Raw genomic sequence first — 22614 nt, forward strand, 5'->3', positions numbered from 1 at the left:
TTTCCACCCTCATCTGAGTCTACAACTCCTCCAAGTTTGGTGCCATCAGCAAACTTGCTCAAAACACCTTCTAGTCCTACATCTAAATCGTTTATAAAAGCATTGAAGAGGACCAGCCCTAAAATGGAGCCTTGAGGGACCCCACTAGTGACCATGCGCCAGCCTGATGTGGCCCCATTCACCACAAGCCCTTGAGCCCTGCCTGTCAGCCAATTGCTCACCCACCATATGATGTGTTTGTTAAGTTGTATGCTGGACATTTTGTCCAGTAGGATCCCACGGAAAACCATGTCAAAAGCTTTGCTCAAGTCCAAAAAGATCACGTCAGCTGGTTTCCCTTGATCAACTAGGTGGGTGATCTTATCATAAAAGGAATTCAGATTCGTTAGGCAGGACCTACCCCTCATGAACCCATGTTGGCTGGGACCAATGACTGAATTGTCCCCCAGGTGCGCTTCAAGAACTTCAAGGATCATCTTCTCCAGAATTTTACCAGGCGCTGATGTGAGACTGACAGGCCTGTAGTTGCCACGGTCTATTTTCTTGCCCTTCTTGAAAATTGGTATGACATTTGCCAGCTTCCAGTCCACTGGGACCTCTCCAGATTCACAAGATCATGGAAAAATAATCAAGAGAGGTCCCATGATGGCGTCAGCCAGCTCGTTAAGCACCCTGGGATGAATCCCACCCGGTCCCACGGACTTGTATAGATTCAGGTGGAGCAGCAAATCCCGCACAAGTTCAGGGTCAGTTGGGAGTTGATCATTCCCACCATCGTGGTCCTCCAGCTCAGGGCACCCGGGGTGTATTTACTTCGGCTGCATAGAAGCTATCACACATAAATGCCAGGCTCCGGATCCTCACTCACTATTCAGGTCAAGGACTGGGCTGCAAGTTTTGGCTTTAAGTTGGTTACGTGCCTACATTGCTGTTTCCTGGCAGGTCATGGGAAGAAGGTTGGCTGGCTTGGGGAAGCTTACGTGCACACGGCTTTTAGGCTCCAGCCAAAGCGTTCCTCTAGATCTGGAAGTTTGAAGATGGTTGGAAAAGCCATCTGAGTGGTTAGAAAGCTGCCTGGCAGAGAAAGACCTGGGAGTACTGGTGGCTAGTCAACTGAATATGAGCCAGCAGTGTGCTCAGGTGGCCAAGAAGGCCAACAGCATCCTGGCTCGTACAAGAAATGGCGTGGCCAGCAGGACTAAGGAAGCCATTGTGCCCCTGTACTTGGCTCTGGTGAGGCCGCACCCCAAGCACTATGTTCAGTTCTGGGCCCTCGCTACAAGAAGGATATTGAGGGGCTCCAGTGAGTCCAGGGAAGGACAACAAAGCTGGTGAGGGATCTAGAGAACAAGTCTTATGAGGAGCGACTGAGGGAGCTGGGCTTGTTCGTTCTGGAGAAGAGGAGGCTCAGGGGCGACCTTATCACACTCTACAGGTACCTTAAAGGAGGATGTAGCGAGGTGGGGGTTGGTCTGTTCTCCCATGTGCCTGGTGATAGGATGAGGGGGAATGGGCTAAAGTTGCACCAGGGGAGGTGTAGGCTGGATGTTAGGAAGAACTTCTTCACCAAAAGGGTTGTTAGACATTGGAACAGGCTGCCCAGGGGAGTGGTCGAGTCACCATCCCTGGAGGTCTTTAAAAGATGTTTAGGTGTGGAGCTTAGGGATATGGCTTAGTGGAGGACTTGTTAGTGGTACGTCAGAGGTTGGACTACGTGATCTTGGAAGTCTCTTCCAACCTAGGTGATTCTGTGTTGCAGTCTCCAAGCTGGGATACAGCCACCTGTTAGTTCAGCATAACTGAATTTTGTGTTCCTTGCGATAGCTGTTCCTTCACCTCCTCTTCAGAGACAAGGACATGCATCTCTTTCACGCTCCTTCATTAGTAAAGAAACCAGGATAGATCAAAGCCCGTTTCTTCATGTCAGTAAGATACCTGCCTTTGGTTTCAGTGAAAATTCAGGCCCTAGTACCTGAAGTTTCTTCTGGATGGTGTTTCTTCTATATAGGGTAATTTCATTTCCCTGTTGAAGACTTACAAGGACGTAGTAACAAAAGCAAAGGCATAAAACAGTCCAGGAGGCATAGGCAGCTTTTGAGCCTGCAGCAGACTATAGGTATGATATTATCATTTCAGACAAATACAGTTTATATAACGTGAATGGTTTCAGCACGCTTGCACTCTGCCAAAAGACAGAAAATGGGACCTTCATTTTATGACCAGATGGAAAAGAGAAACAACAACAACAAAAATTTTCCTTCACCTAATTTTTTTTATTTTGCAACTCCTTCAGGTGTCCACGAGGAATTATCAACACCTTCCTCTCCCTAACCCCTTCTCCCCCCCCCCAAAAAAAAAATATTAAATAAATAAATAAAAAAGAGGGACATTGTGGCATAGAGGTATAATTTCAGTTCACATCAGAAGACATTCTTCTCACTGAAGTACAGCTAAGCATCGTAGAGCCTCAGCCACAGTTCAAATGGGTACTGCCTCTAACTTCACAAGAATGAAAGAGAAGAGGTCATCTTTCTACCTTGTCAGCTACCGGCAGACCTAGAGAAAGAAAAAACAAGAGTTGTTAACATAAGGATGTAATGTTTTTTTTTTAGGACATCTCACCAAACATGTAATATTGAGTAGTAACCGGACAACAACTGAAAGGGAAGAAGGAGTAGAAGGGAACCCAGGCGCGGAACCCCCAGGCGCGGAACCCCCAGGCGCGGAACCCCCAGGCGCGGAACCCCCAGGCGCGGAACCCCCAGGCGCGGAACCCCCAGGCGCGGAACCCCCAGGCGCGGAACCCCCAGGCGCGGAACCCCCAGGCGCGGAACCCCCAGGCGCGGAACCCCCAGGCGCGGAACCCCCAGGCGCGGAACCCCCAGGCGCGGAACCCCCAGGCGCGGAACCCCCAGGCGCGGAACCCCCAGGCGCGGAACCCCCAGGCGCGGAACCCCCAGGCGCGGAACCCCCAGGCGCGGAACCCCCAGGCCTCAGGTCTTGCACAGAAAGTTGCTTACCCCTGATAGCTGAGACTCTGGTTCATAGAGCTTGGGACGAAGTTTATTTCTCTTTAAGTTGCTGGACCTCTTCAGGAAGCAGTCCCCAGCAGAGACCCAGGCCTGAAGGGAAGATGACAGACTTTCTTCATACTGCTTTTGACCTGCATATTGTGAAAACAGTTTCTTTTATGAACAACAGCACATTTTCACAATTTCCACTTAGTCAAAGTAGCTATCTTTCCACTAGTATCCATCGCAACCTGTTTCTACTTACCACAAGGCAAAAATCTGTATTCACATTAAGGCACCTTTTTCACACAGCCCTTTTTTCAGTCTTCCAAATACTTAAGAACCTTCTTCAACGTCAGGCTGACCTGTGTGCGCTTGGGCTTCTGAGGCCTTTTTATTTTTTTTCCTCCAGTGCTTGGAAGGGAGCTTAGAATCCACCTAAGTAATTTCACAGAAAACAGACAAGGTGAAGGAAGTACTCAAACTCCTCAACAGTAACAACCACATAACACATAACATAACATAACAACCCAGGAACACTTACCTACTGTTTTCTGAACTCGAGTCACTTCCAAAGCGCTTCGCAGTGAAATAGTGCCACCAGGGTTTTTCTGAAGAAGGCACCACCAATGTAACTAGCTCATAGAGTCTCTAAAACTATTTCACAGAGAGGGCAGAAAACATGAATGAAAAGCAGACTAGTAGGGAACACTGAGCCCAATTCACCATGAGAAAAAAACACCCTAGGCTACCCAAGCCCCAGTCTCTCCTGGGGAGGCAATTCCCCCACAACTCCTCAGGCTTCCTATATAGCAAAGGTCAAATGACCCACACCTGGCAGGTTTCACTTAACAAAGGTGGAGCCAAGAGACCTTGTGGAATAATCTCATCTACCTGGCTTCAAAGTTTTAAGGTCTATTGCTCCTTATCACTAGTAGAAATAACCTGACAAGGGGCTTAGTGGTTACAGTTGACCCAATGAATTAATTATAAAATGTGCACAAGGGTCATATTTCTGTTAGTCATTCTGTTAGGAAAATTAGTACATTAGCCTGTTAAAATAAGATAAATAAACATAAATCAAATAAATAAATCAAAGAAAAAATAAAATGACCTTAAAGGCACAGAGTCTGTTAAAACATATATATATAAACAAACAAAAAATAAAATAAAATAAATAAGTAAAAGAAAATAACCTTAAAAGAAAAATTGCTATCATGTATTTTCATCTGTCTAGTCGCAACATATAAAGAATATAGCAATCAGAACTACTTTTATTGACATTTAGGTTATTCAAATTTGCTTTTCTGAGATCTCTTCTTTATGCAGGACTTTTCAAAATCTAGCCCCATGACCTGTGACTACTGCATTTACTTTGGCTGTATATAAACTATCATGTATAAATGCCAGGATCTGGATCCTCACTCCCTATTCAGGTCAAGGACTGGGCTGGAAGTTTTGGCTTTAATTTGGTTACATGACTACATTGCTCTTGTCATGGTTTCCCCCGGCCAGCAGCTAAACACCACACAGCCGTTCGCTCCCCCCTCCCTCTATGGGGGAGAGAAATAGGAAAACCAAGCTTGTGGGTTGAGACAGAGACAGTTTCTTAAGACAGGAAAAAAAAATGCAGCCATAATAGTACTGCTACTACTAATGTGTACGGAATAAGTGATGCATAGTGCAATTGCTCACCGCCTGCTGACCGATGCCCAGCCTAACCCTGAGCAGACGGCCCCCCCATTCTGGCTAGCCACCCCTATCTATTGTTTAGCATGACATCAGAGGGTATGGAATAACCCTTTGGCCAGTTTGGGTCAGCTGTCCTGGGTCTGTCCCCTCCCAGCTCCTGCTGCACCCCTAGCCTGCCCACTGGCAGGACAGAGTGAGAAGCTGAAAAGTCTTTGGCTTGGTGTAAGCACTGCTCTGCAACAATTAAAACATCAGTGTGGTATCAACACTTTTTTCATCCTAATCCACAACATAGCACCCTACCAGCTCCTAGGAGGAAAATTAACTCTATCCTAGCTGAAACCAGGACAGCAGTTTTCTGGCAGGTCTTGGGAAGAAGATTGGCTGGCTTGCGGGAGCTTCTGTACATGCGTTCCTCTAGATCTGGAAGTCTGAAGAAGATTACGGTCTCCAAACTCAGAGCCAACCACCTATTAGTGTGGCACAACTGATTTTTGTCTTCCTTGCACTAGCTGTTCCTTCACCTCCTCTTCAGAGACAAGGACATGCGTGTCTTTCATGCTCCTTCATTAGTAAACAAACAAGGATAGATTAAAGCCTCTTTCTTCAAGTCAGTAAGATTCCTGCCTTTGATTTCATTAAGACTCAGGCCCTAACAACTGAAGTTTCTTCTCTATGGTGTTTCTTCTGTATAGGATAATTTAATTTCCCTGTTGAAGTCTTACAAGGATGTAGTAACAAAAGCAAAAGCATAGAACAGTACCTGAGGCTTAGGCTACTTTTGAGCCTGCAGCAGACTATACGTATGATATTATCATTTCAGACAAACATGATCTACATAATGTGAAGTGTTCCGGCATGTTTGCAATCTGCCAAAGGCCAGAAAATGGGACCTTCATTTTAAGACTGTATGGAAAAGAAAACAAAAACAACAACAAATTAAGAGAAGGAATTTTCCTTCACCTAAATTTTATTATTTTGCAACTGCTTCAGGTGTCCACGAGGAATTATGCCCCCCCAAAAAGACACTGTGGCATAGAGATATAGCAGAAGACATTCTTCTCACTGAAGTACAGTTAAGCCCCACAAAGTGCCAAAAAAACCCTGCCAAAACGTAATGTATTTATAAGTTAGTTTTACATGTTGGCATTATTTACTTGTCTGGTCTTGCATTCAAGGCTTGATCTATCTGGGGGTAGAATATGTAATGCCGTGCAAGGTTGCTTAGTTATACATGTATGACTGGCAAAATGACTTTAAAATTTTGAACTGTTTGTATAGAAGCAAAATGCAGAAGAGTACACTGTCTCCAAGGAAAACTACCTGTTGCTTCTCATGTTTAAAGTTTTCCCTTAAAATGTTAACATGTTTGAGTACAATTCTTACATATACATGCACATTTTCCTCTCCAATTTCCAACTTGGAGTGCAACATTTTTCATCATACTCTTAGATGAGGATTCTGATTCAGAGGAGTCAGAAGAGAGCTTTTGTAGAAAGAAAATGTATTTTAGGAGGTTCCTTTTTTTTTTTTTTTTTTTCTTTCAGATAATCTAATCTTTCTTGGCTGCAAGACGTCTGCAGATATACAGAACAAACATCCACCTTAAATCCAGCCAGCTACAGATCAGTTCTATCCATCTCTAAAAGAGTTTTCAGAAAATTTGACAGAAGTATGAATGAAGGGATTCTGTATTAATGAGAATACTACCTCTCGCTTTACTTGGTTATTTGTTGTTGTTGTTGTTGCTTGTTGAAAGCAGTAATGTCTTTTTTTTAAGACTAATTTCAATAGCACTGCATATGCTTATCTCTGTGGGTAACACAGGGTTTGGGAAGACACCAGTCATAATGTTTTGAATCCTCTACTCCAGTTAAAGTAAAATATACATAGGGATAGGGGCTTTCACAGTCCAGTCCTACTGAGGGCAGTAACTTCTTCAGTAGCCCTAATTTGATGTGTTCCATTGCAAACTATACAACAGCTATAACTATTGAGAATGCACCTGGAGGTACCTTAACCTCAGCAGACACCAGTATTGTAGCAAAAGAGGTGGGTTATTTCCTGGTTCTTCCTGCACCAAAATATGGGGTTCTTAGCACAATCTAGTCCATTCACCTATCTTGTTCTTTAAGAATATCTGTATCCCTGGTCATTTTTCCTTCTGTCTAGGCATGCAAGTATTCCCTTACCACTAACAAAAACAGCCCTGAAGTCACAGAGGAGCAAAGCCATATCTTATGCTCTTCCTGTAAGTTCCCACTTCAGCTCCTCTTCTTCTTTGCCTGTTTTCTTCTTCATCAGTGAAGAATATGTTCCCTGAAGATGAAATTGGTTTGGAGGATCTGAAGCCGATATGACAATTTAGTTTCATATTGGTGCCATTTGATGAAAGAATTATATCTTGTCTTTCTGGAAACTGTATAGAAAAGGGGCAAATCCTATCACCATCTTGAAGTTCGATCTGAGGACCAGATCTGGGGACCATATCTTGGTACCAGATAATAATTTCCTATTTAAAGGAAATTTGCTTTGAAAAATGAAATTGTTTCCTCTACTCAATTAACAGACATGGGCAAAGTCGAAGGATGATTTTCCCACAGTACTTGTCTGTGAAGATATTCTCTGTCTGGTTCCCGCAAACATAAAACAGGTGCAAAAATCTGTGACTGGACAGCCACATGCTTTTCTGGACAGCCTCAATTTAGTAGTATTGTAGATTTACTACTGAATATTGTTCCAAACACATATATATATACTATGTAAATTTGCTTTCAGATTATTATTTTTCCTCATTCCTCAACCTTTCTTTAAGAGAAATCACAGACATTCTCCTAAGCAGCTTTACCACTATACAATGTAATTTAGTTCATATTTAAAAATACAAATAATCAGTAAAAATTGTGCCAAGAAATGCCATACATTCTCAAATTTGTTTGCTATCTGTATATGCTATTTAGTAAACACTCATTTACAGATACATGTGTATATCAAGACAGATTTAGAAATAGGAAGCAGAAGAAAAGTTGAATTTGTAATTGATATAATTCCCAGTAAATAATTAAACACCCAGTTTAATAGTGTAAGTAACAACACATAGCAGGCATTATTTTAGAACAGTCAAACAAAAATAATCCAAAAAAGCCCTCTGTATTCATAGTGACAATTCTCTTATGACAACATCACAGAAAAAGGTTGTAATTAATGCAAAAAAATAAAGCGGACAATCTATTAACATAATCTGAATAAAATCCTTCCACTGTTAAATGTAGGCACTAAGTGTTAGTATAATACTTTATTAATTAACAAAGTATTTATCCACTGGGAAATGAGGATAAAAGACTGTACACTTTGTCAGGCTCCAGAAAAATGTGTTAGCTCTTCATAAGAAATGCATAAAACTCAAACAAAAGAATGATTATCTCTTTAAACCAATTACATTTAATCTCAGAAGAAAGAATGAATAAATTGGTTCCTTCATGTTACTGTGATACACCACTAAAATTACACAGATCACAGTCCTTTATAGATTTCAATGCTAATATCAAGCTAGTCTCTTGAACTGCTAAAAGTATTAGTATACTGTAAAGATTTTTAAGTTATAGGAATGTTTTAAGAGGAAAAATAGTTTTCTCAATGCTTTACTTTAAATAACTCTACTCAAATGAAAGACAAACTACTTTCTAAAAAGCCTTCATCACATAGCATAGACACCCTGGCCAGACACCTTTATAATAAATACAGAATATCCTTATCCTATTTACACTGTCAGAATGGTTTACACTTGCCATATGCTCTGGAAATCTTTCTTCTCCTACACTTAAATTTTGTAAATGCTACATATGCAGATAATCATATTTGAAATAATTGTAAATAGTTTCTCATCCATTTTCTATAAAAAAGAAAGTAAAATAAAATAAAAGCAGGACTTCCAGACTACAAAGATTTATAAATTAAAACAAACAAACAAACAAAAAAACTATTCAAAAAGTCTTAAGATAAAATATTCTACAGAAAGTGAAGGAAATTAGAAAAGTAGATAGAAAAATTATATAGAAGAATACTGCTTAATGGGAGACTACAGTCTCTTTCTAAGGAAGGAAGGAAAGAAGGAAGGAAGAGAGAGAATGTTTATTGTAAACTAGTTCAAAAGTTTCCAATCTTGTCTAAAAATCTGGCAAACATTTATTTGGATAAACTTTCATATTTTCTGAAAGTTCTCATTTTCCAGATCATTTGTACACCTCATCTCCTTTAACATAATGAAATATAAAAGGATTGCATTGTAAAATGCAAAATCTGCTTACAGCATAAATATTTCAGAGCCTAAATTTGTCACCAATTTATGAACTCTAAAGAGTAAAAATAGTCTTGGTGTGCAGGCCATTCCATATAGAATGTTTCATGTGAGAAATCTCAATCCTCTTCTAAGATTGTTCTTCTTGCTTGGTGGGGTACTTTGAGTACTACCTTCTGTGATAAGGTATAAAGCGTTCATAATCAATTGAAGTGAAGCATTAAGTGAGAACTACACATAAAAAAAAAAAAAAAAAAAAAAAAAAAGTATAGGCCATTTGTTACTGGACATTGTCCAGACAGGGCACAACAGCAGGTGGTAGCAGTCTGACCTCATAAAATTAATTTTGACTTTTCCATGAGAAGGTAAAATAAGCATTTATATAACCAAGTATGATAATAATAATTAAATACAAAACAAAGCAAATAACAACAACAGCAACAAACATAAAAATGACTGTGGTTGCTCTGTAGTCTCGACTCCTACATAAGGAGGAGGGTATTTTTGTAGGGAAAGATGTAGCTGCATGTCTTGCCTTTTCTATGATATCAGAGAAAAACAGATGTTAAGCAGAACACTTCATTCAAGAAATCTCCCATCCATGGTTTTGAGATAATGATCTTCTTTAATCCAAAACTATCTTGTGTTATTATGGGCCTTCAATGTGAGGACCAGACTGTTAAAGAAAATTAAAAGCACAATTTTTTTAAATATTTTCTTTGTGCAGAATACAGTCACTGGGCTTAGAAAACAAAGAGGACATCATTTGAAAAACACTCTGGTTGGGGTACAAGGTCAATGGCACAAATCTGCTTTTTACCCAGTATTCAGCAAATACACAGGATTTTCCGTTCGTATCAGATTTTAATTCTGTTTTTGAACAATTCTGAAGTTTTTCACAAAGCTTTTCTTCAGAAACATGGATGAAATTTACTGTTTTGAAAGATTTCTCATGAAATACAAGCAGAGTTCATATGTAATACTACCTGGTTGTTATCTTTCCCACTTATCTTAGCAAATAAAATATTCATAGAATATGTTCCTACTCACTCTGAACATAACTGAAATGTAAAAGATTTCCCTTACTGTAAATTCAGAACTCCCAGCCAAACTACATTGTTGGGATGCCCAAAGTACCAAGTTTTCAGAGCTTCTAGACTTCCACGGTGCAAGGGAACTACACATTCCAGGATCAATCTAAATCTAGTGTTTTCTAAAGTAAATATAAGATATTAAAATACAATTTTGATGGTCTGTTATGAACTGTGATCATTTTCTAAAGCAGTTATTGGATTCCTCTTGAATTGCAACTTTTAACTAGCTTGTAAGTGTTAAATTCGTATTAGTTTCATTTCCCCTTTATGGCATAACATTCTAGAAATAAAAGGATTTAAATAAAAAGACAGGAAAGCTACAATTTTCATTACAATTAGTAAGTGATGATTTTTTTCCTTTAACGTTCAAATAAATTAATAAAAAATATTTCTACAAGGGACCATTGACAGCCTAACCTATAATGCAGTCATCACTTGTGTAATCTCAAGTTTATCAAACTGAATGAATTTATGAAACTCAACATTGTCTGAATTACTTATTTTCTTATGTGTATATGACATGATCAATCTTATTAGATAATTTGAATTTTCTATTTTTTGTTTGGCTTTTGTTACTATTGTTCCATTTTACAGAATAAGAAATAGAAACTTTCCCAAAGGTACAGAACATCTCTTGCTCAGAACCAGAGCTAAAAGCCAGGAGGTCATAATTTGTCTCAGTAATTCACTTGTTAATTTTTCTGTAACAGCATCAATATATTACAAAAGAGATTCTTGGAAGTTCAGATCCTTATGGAAGGTATGAGAAGGGTGACTTCGCTTGCATGAAGCCTTACTACAGAACAAAAAGCTCTGCCTGTTGCTACCTGTTCTGTATAGAGCTCTGCTACAGACATGTACTACTATCTTTCTCCTAATGTCTTTGCATTTTCAATATCCTTCTGAAGCACTTTTGTTATATACTTAATGTTGTTACAGGTGCAAAACTGTAATTTCAATCTTGAATACAGTTGCACACGTGCCTCAAAAACATTGAAGGCCAAAACTCGATGCTGCTAACAAAGATTGTGGGTCAACAACATTTTTCTTTACTTGCTAATGCTTTATTGTCTCTTACTATACATTGAAATAATAATGGTAATTTATGCAGATATTTTGTATGCATAGCAAATAATGAGAAACACCTGCAGAAATTTCCCTCCTTCTCTGAGTTCAGCAACTAATTATATTTTTAAATAATGGCTACCATTGAACACAATTATCCAAATCACTTCAAGTAATGGAATCTTTTAAAGGTGTTTTTGAAAATTTTCACACAGTTTTTAAACAGTCTTTTTATACAGAAGATAAAGAATGGATAGAAAACAAAGAATGTGGTAAGCAGCTTAGTAACCCAAAAATGTTTTGGCAGCTATAAATCATGCTGCGATTTTATTTTTTTTTTTCAGTCTTCTGCAGCTAATGCTTCTTTGTGGATTAAAAAAATAAAAGTGTGTGTGGGGGGGGGAGGGGCAGGATTTCCCCATTACTTTGTCTTCCTGATTAAAATTCATGGCTGTTATATATTAAAAATAAACTACAGGAAAAAGTAAAAAATACCCAGCCACTCCAGTTCAAGTGCCTGACTCAGCAAATCTCAACTTTCTGAAGCAGAGATTTGAAGCAGAAGTGGTGATGGAAAATAGCACTCTCATGAATAAGGAATGAGTGTCTAATTTAAGGAGAAGTGTAGACCAAAGTTCTCTAAAGACTAAAGTAGTAGCCATTCAGCTAAGAGTTACTCATATTTTTGTATCTTTTAAGTTGAACATTCTTTCCCAATTTTTAAGTAAATGGGACAGATTGATTGATTTTTGCTGTACTCTACTTTCCAAATAAATAAGTGAAGAGCAAAAGAAAATCACAAAAGAAGAACAACAATCAACTCATCTCCTAGATTTGATTCTCTGTATCTGTTTCAAAGCTAGAGAAATTGGTCATTTTTATTCAACACCTCTTTCTACTGTTTTCACTTCTAAGCGTTCAGGAATGATATAACAAAAGACAAAACTATTTCAAATACATTTAAAAACAAACAAACAAAGCCTACAATAAATGAAACAAAGGATTACCTAAAATCTCTATGGTATTTCCTGACTTATTTCCAGTAGTCTAACCAGAAGTTTCTCATATTTCATAACATTTGGCTAAGGCTGTAACTGTCATATTGTTCACACCAGATCCACCATCAGCCTTCTCAATAGTGAATTTTGAAGACTCAAATAAGGTAGATCAAAATTAACTCAAGGCCAGGATGCCATGCTAGAGGAAAATAATAGGCCAAGATTACCAAGGTGATTACTGCCTGTAGAAGAATCCATCTGGTGCTGTAGACACCACCTCACACATACTAATTTAATTCAAAGTGGTGGTAGCAGAAAGCCAGTTCTATTTTCTAGAGCTCTGACACAATATAGAGTCATGTTATTGCTGCTGCTGTAGCTTGTTACCCTAGGTCTACTTTGATCCAAGGAATAGTAGTCAGTTCCTGACTACATATCTCACTCTTTGCTGCTCTTGTTTTATTTATTTATTTATTTATTTTGATTTCAGAGTAGATGGATGTATATTTCGTTACAAGTACAGCTTATTCTTCAATGATATTACATTGTACATGACACGTCTCATGGAACACCCAAATTTTCTGACATCCAACATAAAAAGTTTTGGTAAACACAGAAGCAATAAAATTGAGACATATCAGGCAGGTTGCGAATTTTAATTCTCACTGGGGACTCTCCAACTTGGTTATGGGTGATATCACACCTACATAGAGCATGGCTGGGCCAGGTTTGTCACTCATCTTATTTGTCTTCCGTTGCTAGTGAAAACAGCCATGATACTCCTGGAAGTGTACAGGGATGGCAAAAATCACCAGTGCAGCCTCAAAAAAGGCTATTTTTCTATAATATTACAGTTTCATAGTACACTAAAATGGGTCAATTTGACTTAAAAAGGAGGGAAATTTGGACTCAGTTATATGTAAGATACCCTTGTGTGAAATGAGAGTTTTTCTCTATCTCATTTTCCTGCAGCGATACAGTCACATAATGTAAATGTGGGAACTGATACTTATAGTTCACCCTCTGAAAAGAAGCCAAGAATCAACTTCTAATTTTGAGTTAATAAGAACAAGAATAAAACAGTTTGGAGATGCACTGGTACACCTTCTTTTGCACTTTATAGACAAATAATAGAAATTATGCTTCATATCCTCAAATCAGTATCTCATACCTGTATACAGCACCAGGAGGTAATGTGCCAAATCATGGCTATCATATTACTATTTTCTTATTTGCAATTAAAAAAAACAACATTATATTAATTCATTAATGAGATGTATACTAATACATTCAAAAGCATGTATAGTTACTAATTTTAAAATTGTATCTATTACTTGAATTTTGAAATGTACATTAAAAATATATCTTGATTTTTTTTTTGTGCAACTTTTTTACAGTTTTGAAAATTAACAAAATATTCCATGATATGGAAAAATGGAATTCCCCCTCACAAAGAGTTTAAAATTAATTTTAATAGCTACTTTGAATCTTCAGCATAAGAACAATGTGGACCTGATTGAACAAGTCCAGAGGAGGGCTACAAAGATGATCACAAAGATGATCAGAGGACTGGAGCACCTCTCATATGAAGAAAGGATGAGAGAGCTGGGGATGTTCAATCTGGAAAAGGCTCTGGTGAGACCTCATTGTAACTTTTCAATACTTAAGGAAGTCTTATTAAAAGGATGCAGAGGGACATTTAACTCTGGTAGGTAGGTTATGGTCTTGAACTAAAAGACAATAGATTTAGATTAGACATCAGGAAGAAATTCTTCACTCTAAGGGTAGTGAGGCACTGGAACAGGTTGCCCAGAGAAATAGTGGATATCCCATCCTGGGAGGTGTTCAAGGCCAGGTTGGGTGGGGCCTGACCTGATCTAGTGGGTGGCATTCCTGCTTATGGCATGGGGTTGGAGTTAGAAGGTTCCTTCCAACCTAAGCCATTCTATGCTATGATTCAGCTGATTGAACCCATTTTGACAAATGTGGAGGTCTTAATTTCTGTAAATTTACTAATTTTTTGAGAAAGTTTGATCATTGTGTTCCAGACTGAAAGTATATTTAGCACAGGATCTCGTCTCTAAGAGTAGTCAGAAACCCAGAAAAACTGAAAGGTTAGGACAGTGAATAAAACAGTGAATGCTCCTCCATCTTCCAGGATTCTCTGTCTGAATATCTGTGTTTTCTATTTATTAACCCCTTAGTAGTTTTTTGTTTGTTTGTTTTTGTTGTTTTAATGTAGTAGTATAAACATTTCATTAGCATTTCCATTGTCTTTCACCTGTAGAATCTCTACAAAACATTTAAAGATGCCAAAAATACTAAAATCATTAAATAGTTTATATATTGAACATAAATCTAAAAAATATATATCCTTGTAATTCTGAAATAAAGACTGTTTTTTGCTGAAATTTGTGTTAGAATGTCTTGTACCATGATAAATTTGGAATGCAAGGAATAGCATATCCTGATTGCCATGATGTTAAATCCTGGAAACCATATCCAGAAAAAAATAAAAAAAAATTTGTTTTCTGGTCTTCAGTCTTTTATATATGTGTTTACTGAATGGCTGATTCAAGTTACATCTTCTAAAAGAGAGAAAATGCAGGACTTTAAAAAGCATCTCTCCAAAGTACAGTTACAACCTAGTCTTGATTTCAAAGACAAAGCAGGAGAATGTTAACATTCAGAACACAAATAGATTTGCATAATAATAATAATAATAATAATAATAATAATAATAATAATAATAAAACAAAGTTTAGTTGGAGCTACCAGATGCAGAAAATATATTGACAATTTCAGTTCTGATTTACATAGAATCCTGTGTGGTACTGTACTGACTAGGTAGGAAGTTATACAATTTTACAGATACAGGTAGCATGAGAAGTAAATAGCACATATAAGGAAGTTAAAAGTAGATAGGCTTTTCCCAAAATATAGCAATCAGCATTGAAGGGAGAATGAAGATGATGGGGTAATAAAATTCCTACATCTAGGAAAGGGAATGGGAGTTACTTTTCAAAAATCAAAAATTTCTTCCAAGTCCTGAAAGTGGATATAGGTTTTTCTATCTTGCAAGACCAATCACAATCCCAAGATGACCAATATTAATGTTAAGCATAACTGCAAAAGACATGATCCATTTATAATATCATTTGACCAAGTTACTTATGTTAACTTCTACTTTACTGTGATGAAATTTCAGGTTTTTTTTTTTCAGTTAAGGTCAGAGTTAATATTTCAAGCCAAACATAGTATTAATAAAAAATTCCACATAAGTAAACATTCCCATAGTTAAGTTTCTCTCAGAAAAGAAAAAGGGAGAAGGGGGAAGGGGAAAGGGGGAAGGTGGAAAGGGGGAATAGGGAAGTGGGAAGGGAAGAGGGAGGGAGGGAGAGGGAGGGGGTGTGAGAGGGAGGGGGAGGGAAGGTGAAAAAGGGAGAAATGGGAAGGGGGAGATGAATGGGAGGGGGAGGGGGAGGGGGAAGGGGAAGGGAGGGAAGAGGAGAGGAGAGGAGAGGAGAGGAGAGGAGAGGAGAGGAGAGGAGAGGAGAGGAGAGGAGAGGAGAGGAGAGGAGAGGAGAGGAGAGGAGAGGAGAGGAGAGGAGAGGAGAGGAGAGGAGAGGAGAGGAGAGGAGAGGAGAGGAGAGGAGAGGAGAGGAGAGGAGAGGAGAGGAGAGGAGAGGAGAGGAGAGGAGAGGAGAGGAGAGGAGAGGAGAGGAGAGGTTCATCTAATTGTAAAGTATTGTAGAAAAACTTTAATTCCCACTTACAGGTGTAACAGATTTTCATAACTATGAGTTTTGTAGGGATCATTACTTCTTTCTATAAGCAAATATCTTGTGTTTGGCACTTGGTAGGACTAAAACTTTTTTTTTTTTTTTTTTAATGCTTCAACTCTCTCAGGATGCATTTCACAAGCTGCGGTATCTCACGACGTCCATGAGAGGGAACTATTGTTTAACAATTGAAGATTGGGTTCTGCACTTCAACACCTTCCGTGCAATTTCCCGCTGCTTATCTGAACCCTGCCAAATGGGATGTTCAGAAAGTAAAAGGTCCATTTCGATCCTCATTAGGATGCTATTTTTGAAAGCTAAACTGTTTTAACTTTTAACAAGAAGAATACTAAAGATGCTGCTACTAATGGGATTTGGTGTGCTGTACAGATGGAACCAAGTGACAGGCTCCTGATACCAAACCAGAGACACAATAGCAGAGACATCATAGCAAGAACACTTTTGCTGTGTTTGGTGCTTTCTGAGGAGAAAGGAAGTTTTTCCCGTGCATATACTAATTTTGAAGTGTTTCACTGAAAATAAATAAAGGAGAAAATAAAAGAAAGGAAAGAAAGGAAAAAAAAAAAAGATTGGTGTTCATCAGACCAGTTTGCTGCTGGACAAGCAAAAATAATGATCTGTAGTTGGTAAAATGTAAACATTTGTTGTTAAGAGTTCATTTTTACAGTTTCCCATACCATTGCAGCTGGCAAAATGCAGAATAATATGATAGAATATACATAGAGTGGACTCTTGTACATTGTATGGTATCCTGCTGGATTCTGTCCAGACCCTATAGTGACAGAAGTACAAAACAACTTGGAAAAAAATATACTCCTCTCTAGGGCTGTTGAGTTTTGTTGTTGTTGTTGTTGTTGTTTGGTTTTGTTTTGTTTTTTTTTTTTTGAGCAAAGGAGAAGATGAATATATTAATTCAACTTGACAGTCTCTTGATTTTATTAGAGTGTTGACATCCATTCCTTTTGTACAATTTGGCAAATGATCAATGGAATTATCCTTGGTGCAGGCAGTCTCATATTGACTGTGGCAGCAGGTATAAAAGACATAACACCAGATTAGGGTTTGGGGTGAATTAATAGCATAAAGGGACTTCAGGGACTTCAGATTGAGAAACAATAAGTAGGTGGCTAACACAACTGAAATTCATAAATTCATGGAAGAAAATTGTTTGAATATGAAGTTAGTACTAATGATGATGTTTTTATTAAATAAGCCACATAGGCGTATTTTAAATATATATATACATTTTTTATTTTTTTTAATAACATCAGTAGGAAAATTGGTAGGCAAAAAAAGGGAAAATAAGGTTGTAGACTGTTCTTTCCTGTATGTCTAACTTCCTATAGGTGAATACAACAATGGGGGTAACCCGTTGTATTATCTTGAGAGTAAAGTTAAGAAAAGATTTGCAGGTTTGAGTTATAGGTTTTGTGCATTTTGATTATGCAGCTATTTTTCTAGTATATAAAATGACTCTGAAATAAACACAATACCTCCAGAATTATTTAAATATATGTTGATTTAAAATTCCACACATTTCCTGGCCTTAATTTTGCCCTTTGTCTGAAATTAATAGTCATCAAAATTGCAGTTGCTTAACTGCTGCCTCTAAACAAGAAAACATTCCGCATTTGATTAACAGAGAAACCTCCTCATCAAGATTTTTTTCTTTTAATATTCTATTTTTTATCCCTTCATTAAAAAATGCAATGAAATAAGATGTCTTATAAGTAAAAGAACTATCACAATTAAGCTCATTCTCAAATTAATTAAATAGCACTGTCCTACAAACATTTTGTTCAAAAATGTAAAATCTCTGAACTTAAAATGCTGTGAATTAACATTTATTTTTTTGTATTAAAAAGACTCAGCTTCTCTCTGTGCTTCAAAACTGACATATTGTGCAATAAACAGCAATCAGCCTAAAGATGCTATATTAAACAAACCAAGTTTTGTTTTGCTAAACTAAGCAAAATTAGTTGAATGCCCTAAGTAATAGTTGCTGGTATTTTTTTGTGAATTATTTCTCCACTTGTTTTTGTGTCTATGCATAAATTAAAAATCTGCTGAAATTTATTATTCATCTGAGATGTAATTAATATGCAAAATTATGCAAATTAAGATGCAATTAGGCTTCAATTCTCTAGTGGAATTTTCCATTATAATTTAATACAAAGTAATAGAGTAATTGGTGTCACGTGTAATTACGGTTACTCACGTGTACTTGCAGACGTGAAAATGGTGTGGTATATGTTAGTTATCCTATGCAAATGTACCATACAGGCCCTTAACACTTGGGAACTAGGTAAACAAAGATTGTCTTAAAAAAGAAGTGAGCAATAGTGACCCTTCTTTCTTGTTATGTACTGTCATTTTCAAGAGCATGAATAATCATAATTATTTTTTGCTGTATTTATTCCTTAGAATTTATAAATAGGTAGCATGAGGCAATACAAGGCTTTCTGTTTTTAATGTCTTCTGTAGGAAATGATCTTTAGTAAAACAGAAAATGATAATCAAACTGACAAAGGTCTGGAGGATCAATGATGCACATAACTCTAATTAGTTTGTCAAGTTTTTAACACAAGATGTATTTCCTGTCTTAATATAGTATACAATGAGTTTCATAAGATTTATAATTTGCAAGTTTTAAGAACACAGCTTTGGAACACAAGCTATAATGCAAAATCAGATTTATATGATTTAGCTGGAGCTAGAACATAAAAGCGGTTTTAGACTTGAGTACCTGTACTGGATGAATCAATCATGTTGAATTTAAGTTTTCTGAGGTATTCATATCTTCAGGATCAGGCTCCGAATTCATACGAACTGACAATACAATCAGCTATCTGTGATATGGCAAAATAATTCACAATGTTTTTAAGTCATTTTCCTCTCCTGAACTCTTCTTGCTTTGCACTTAGAGAATTTAAGATATACCAATAAACTGCTCAAACCATCCAAGTAATCTGAGTTTCATAATTTGCCTGAAAACTACATATCCAGCTGTACCAAATGGACAGATTATCATGCACATGAATTCACAAAAAAGAAAAAAAAAAAGGGTGTGGGGGGGGGGGATGGGCAGATTTCTGAATTTATAGTAATAAAAGAAGAAAGCAAACAAACACAAACATTTTAACTCTGAGTCCTAACTCATCATTTCCTCACAGGAAAAATTGCCCCTCATTTTGCAACACCCTAACAGCAACACACACAAATCATTAACATGTGCAAAAGGATCAAAAGAATAATCCCACTTTTTTTTTGTTTTTTACCTGAGTGCTAAGGCTTTTTGTAGAACCATGTTTTTGTTTCAATGCTAACTTATTTTCTAAAACTTCCCCCACCACACCACCAGCATCCACAAGTAGGAACTTTTCTGCTGTTCATATTGTAAGTTTAATGGGGATAGATCAGTAGATAAGTAGGTGGGGTGAAGAGAAAGAAATCGTAATGATTTAATATAATGAGTATAGAGCTTCATCGTGCCAAACTGGTCTCCTTCTCTTTCTTTTCATTTCCTTCTACTGCCGCTGGCTAATTATTTAAAGGAAAAGGCATCTATGTGAGAAAATAAAATCTACCATTAGTCTCTTGTGCTATACCCTTCCCTAGCCCCACCCATTCATCCATATGTAGCTTTTCCATTCACTCCCATAATACCACCAATTACTATGCAGTCAGGACCATTCATATTCATATTCACATCTCACTGTGGACATTTAGGCTACACTCTGAGCAACACTCATACCTTAAACTACACCTATTATACAGCTGTTGTACAATTACTGTAAATGAAGTATACAATATGGGGCTCAGCTTGTATAATAATTTGTAATCAGTGATAGGGGAAGAGGGTTTTGTGTACTTCTGCCCTGCATACCTTTTGGTCTCCTTATTTCCATCATTCTTCTCTCCCTTACTTCCCTTGGGCTTCGTTCTATAAAGGCTTATTCTGAGAGACACAATAAAGAGATTCTCATCTGTGGTAAAATGGCTTAGCCAGTCATTCAGACAACTGAACCAGTTTATGCCAGCTGAGACGTTCAGCTCGTCTGTCTCAGCACATAGCACTGATCTCTTTTGTATTGTTCTGTCCTGAAATGGACTTTGATTTACACCAAAGATCAGAATAAAATATGTAACTTATGTATGATAAGAGAAGATGACCAGAAGAAAGGTCAGAACAAAATTACTACAGGAAGAATTGTTAACTAAATTAATGTTCTTTCAATTGGTTAGTTTTAACCGTTTGTCAGGTATTAACTGCTCCCAAAGGCAAAAGATTATAGTTTTTTGAACCAACATGCTGATTCAACAGAAAACCTCACAACCAAAACAAAGGAGAGGAAACTCAGTATAGTATTGTACATGTAGGTCAGCTATCTCATTGGTGGGGCAAAGTTTTGACAACTTTTTCTAGACAGTATTTCCATACTTGAATTTTTTGTCACTTGAACTTTGTATGGATTTATCACCTACAAAAGCAAAGCTTAAAACATCTTAAAACAGCTATCTATTTCTACCTGCAGTGTGGTCAACATATACTGCATTTCATAGAGAACATAAGACAAGAACTCTTATGGATAGTTTAACAATTTATTCAGACTTTTCTGTGTCTTTTTAGAAATATGCTATCACAAGACCAAAGAAGTTCTACTGTTCTGAAGTCTTGACTAATTCCAGAAATGTTCTTCAACAACATGGAAAAAACATTTCAGTATCAGTAGATATTTTAGAACTACAGAAACATTTTTTCATAAGAGGCCTTATTTCATTGTCTAACATAAAATGTAATCATCAGAATCCATAAAATACTTTATCAAATACCATAATCTTTGTGTGTACTCCTACATTTACCATTATATTCTTGTCCTCCTGACTTTTTTTTTTTTCCTGACCTACAAATCATATGTAGAACTTACTGTTGTGATTGTCTTCACAAGACTGAATTGACTGCATGGGGTCACATATATGGTCCTTAGTAACTGTTTGCAATATTATAGCCTTAGCAGAGTATTCCTAAAATAGATTGTCTTACTAGTGTTCTAAAAGTCCATTAAGCTAGTGTGCTATGTTATTAAATAGAACAGCAATGCTAACAATTTTCTATAACATTTTAATCAACATTACTGTTTCAATTAAAGCAGATTTCTTCCTTTCTTTCTTAAAGAAGGTTACAGTCAATATTTTGTTGTGCCATCACACTCTATAACTATTAACTGAATTCTTGTTATGGGTTTTCAGCTGAATAATTGCTACTTTCCATGCTACTGCTTCTCTCGTAAATGGATTTATGATAAAGAGGTAGTGTAGGTCCTTCCAAAAATGTTCTTTCCTACTCTTCCCTGTCATAAGATGGAACAAATGTTTTCCATTCAAGACTAACAAAAAGGTCAGTTTTTCTGTTTGTTTCTGTCACTTAAGAGTTTTATAATATTTCTTTATGATTTTCAAGGTGGTTCCTACTGTAAAATAGAGAACAAAATTTATTTTGTTTATTTGCTTGTTTCAGCTATGGTACTTCTTTCCCAATGCACTTGCACATAGTGACTTGTATTCACACATAGATACTATCCATTTTACACATTTCTTACAAACTTGCATGTTTCTTCATAGAAGCATGTAGGAAAGAACAAGGAGGTGGGTTAGTTCAAAAAGTTGTCAGGAAGAGAGAGAAGATTGTCACTTATGGGAAACAAGTACTTATACTATTCAAGCTGTTGATGGTACAGAGTTGCTGTATCTGCCAGATATATCAAAAGATATAATCTAAAAAGGAAAAAAAAAAAAACAAAACAAAACAAAACAAAAAAAAACCACTCATTCTTAGTTGACCTTGTAGAAGGCAGGTGTTCCAAACATGGTATGTACTACCATATCTGCTGCAGTTCAGCCATCTCAGATAATCAGAACCTAAATGTGGGTAAACTTTTACCTCCTCTATGTTTGTAGTAAGGTCTGTCTAGCCCAGGTTCAAGATATGACTGTAGAGAAGCTTTGATCCTTCTTCAGATTAAGAAAGGAGTTTGACTAAATAAAATCACTGCTAGTTAAGATATCTGCTTTCACAAGTACCATGAGAAATACTGAAATATAATCTGTATTAAGAGCTTTTGATGAGGTTTCAGAGTCCTGCAGTAAATCAGTAAAAGATGTTCATAATTGGAGAAACATTTTGGATTCATAGTTCTTACTCAAGTGATGTATCCACTGTATGATTTTCTGTCTCTGTGTAGAAGGAATTATTTTTATCTGTTTGATCATGGAAAAAAAAATGTGGACTGCATAATGACACTTAGAACATAGCCTTATAAGCAGATCTCTTGATGGCAGCACCATTTAATTCATAGACTTAATTCATAGTCATTTCCATGTAATCAAAAGATAATCCAGACCACAATTTTTTCCTTCCACCTTCCTCAACAGCAACCCATCTTGCTCCTCCTCTCTTCTATTTACATGAACCAAGAGAAGATAATCTTTTTCTTTAATGATCTCTTACACTTATTTTCTGTCTGTAAAGTACTGTTTATCTGGTTAGTCTTTCATTGCCATAAAATCCCTCCCTGCAGCTTTCCCAGCTTCTTTAATAGACTACAATAGAGTCATAATCTCTGCTTCCAAATACTATGCTGTTTTGTGTTATCA

General features: G+C 37.1%; 1 long non-coding RNA gene across 1 annotated transcript; it reads right to left on the reverse strand.

The window, feature by feature from the left end:
- Nucleotides 1-2354: 2354 nt before the first annotated feature.
- Nucleotides 2355-3778, reverse strand: LOC110354378 (uncharacterized). The gene is made up of 4 exons (XR_003495060.3): nucleotides 3556-3778; nucleotides 3277-3449; nucleotides 3021-3163; nucleotides 2355-2556 (listed from the first exon to the last, which is right to left on the reverse strand). It is a non-coding gene; the product is annotated as an uncharacterized lncRNA (long non-coding RNA).
- Nucleotides 3779-22614: the final 18836 nt, after the last annotated feature.

This window comes from Anas platyrhynchos, chromosome 2 (assembly GCF_047663525.1).
Source record: "Anas platyrhynchos isolate ZD024472 breed Pekin duck chromosome 2, IASCAAS_PekinDuck_T2T, whole genome shotgun sequence".
Taxonomy (NCBI): Eukaryota; Metazoa; Chordata; class Aves; order Anseriformes; family Anatidae; genus Anas; species Anas platyrhynchos.